The sequence below is a fragment of the Tachyglossus aculeatus genome, chromosome 5 (assembly GCF_015852505.1).
Source record: "Tachyglossus aculeatus isolate mTacAcu1 chromosome 5, mTacAcu1.pri, whole genome shotgun sequence".
NCBI lineage: Eukaryota > Metazoa > Chordata > Mammalia > Monotremata > Tachyglossidae > Tachyglossus > Tachyglossus aculeatus.
Window position 1 is genome coordinate 42,894,255 of NC_052070.1, and position 1,969 is coordinate 42,896,223.

General features: G+C 44.7%; 1 non-coding gene across 1 annotated transcript; it reads right to left on the bottom strand.

Moving 5' to 3' along the window:
* Positions 1-493: 493 nt before the first annotated feature.
* Positions 494-632, bottom strand: LOC119929082. The gene has a single exon (XR_005451224.1). It is a non-coding gene; the product is annotated as a small nucleolar RNA SNORA7 (small nucleolar RNA).
* Positions 633-1,969: the final 1,337 nt, after the last annotated feature.

A 1,969-nucleotide genomic window follows, 5' to 3' on the forward strand; every position in this document is an offset into this window, starting at 1 on the left:
AGTAGAAGGAGAGAAGGGAGGTGAGGTAGGAGGGGGCGAGGTGATGGACAGCCTTGAAGCCCAGGGTGAGGAGTTTCTGCCTGATGCGCAGATTGATCGGTAGCCACTGGAGGTTTTTGAGGACCTTATATATACCTTATATATATATATATATATATATATATATATATATATATGTATATATATATATATATACATATATATATATATATATATATATATATATATAAGGACCTTTTGCGGTCCTTATATATACTTATTTAGACAATATTTGTTCAGCTTCTCTTGCTGTCGAGTCGTCTCCAACCCATAGCGATGTCATCTCTTCCAAAGTGCCCCACCTCCACCTGCAATCATTTGGGTAGTGGATCCATAGAGTTTTCTTAGTAAAAATATGGAAGTTGTTTACCACTGTCTCCTTCTGTGCAGTAAACTTGAGTATCCACCCTCGACTTTCTGCCTTGCAGCTGCTGCCCAACATAGGTGGGTTTTGACTTGTAGCAGATTGCCTTCCACTCGCTAGCCACTGCCCAAGCTAGGAATGGAATGGGTATTCCTCTGCTTGACTCTCCCCCCCCATAGTCGAGACTGGTAAAGTACCGGAAACTCTCCAGATGTGACCCCAGAGGGATTTGTTCAGCTACTTATACTGGCCACCCCAGTTTATCCAGTGCCTAGCACAGGAAGCGCTTACCAAATACGATCATTGTTAAATCCTGGGATCTAAATATCCTTTGCATACCATGCCCCATGGCTGCTGTGGGCGTGGGCACTGGGGACCATGGACAACCAGGATGCCCCATGCCACCACCTCTGATGCATTTACACAAGCCGTACCTATATGTTGCCAACTTGCACTTCCCAAGTGCTTAGTACAGTGCTCTGCACACAGTAAATGCTCAATAAATATGATTGAATGCATGAATGAATGAATGAAGATGGCAGGAAAGGTAAGTGGGCAAAAGAGTAGCAACTGCTGAAGCTGCCCACAAACTCTGGAGGGAGGAGGAAGCAGCATGGCTCTTTGGAAAGAGCACCGGCTTGGGACTCAGAGGTCATGGGTTCAAATCCCCAGCTCTGTCAGTTGTCAGCTATGTGACTTCAGGCAAGTCAATTAAATTCTCTGTGCCTCAGTTACCTCATCTGTAAAATGGGGATGAAGACCATGAGCCCCGCCTGAGACAATCTGACCACCTCGTATCCTCCCCAACACTTAGAACAGCGCTTTGCACCTAGTAAGCGCTTAACAAATGCCATCATTATTATTATTATTACCGCTCCTTAATGCATCCATGTCCTCTGGACTATAAGCTGCTTGTGAGTGGGGAATGTGGCTGTTGCTGTACTGTTCTGTCCCAAGCACTTAATATAGTGCTCTGCATACAGTAAGCATTCTATAAATATGATTTATTGATTGATTTGGCCTCCTATTTCCACTATCTGGATAGATGTCTCTCTGCTTCTCCCATTAGATTTTAAACTCCCTGAAGGTAGGGAGAGTGTGCATTGGTTCTGTTGTTCAGTTATGCAGGGCTCAAAAAGTTGACCGGTAGATTGAACTGACTGCTCTTGATGTGAAAGGTTCTCCCCAAAACCCTGAATGGTGAATCACACTGACAATTCAAGATATGTTGCCAACTTGTACTACCCAAGCGCTGAATACAGTGCTCTGCACACAGTAAGCACTCAATAAATATGATTGAATGAATGGCAAGTCATGGACTCTTCCACTGGGAACGATGGATGAGACTCGGCCTGAGATTTCCAAACCGAGATCCAGCTCAGAAGAATTGTTTAGATGATAGCAGTTTGCACAGTGTCACCTACACTCCTTCATCTCTTCCAGGCACACGGAGAATAACGACTGGGTAGGTGGTTAAGTACAATTGGGTACCACACATTGCTAAGTGTGCAGTGCCCGTGAGGAATTTTTGTGCTGGATAACAGCCCGGCCTATTGGAACCAGCAC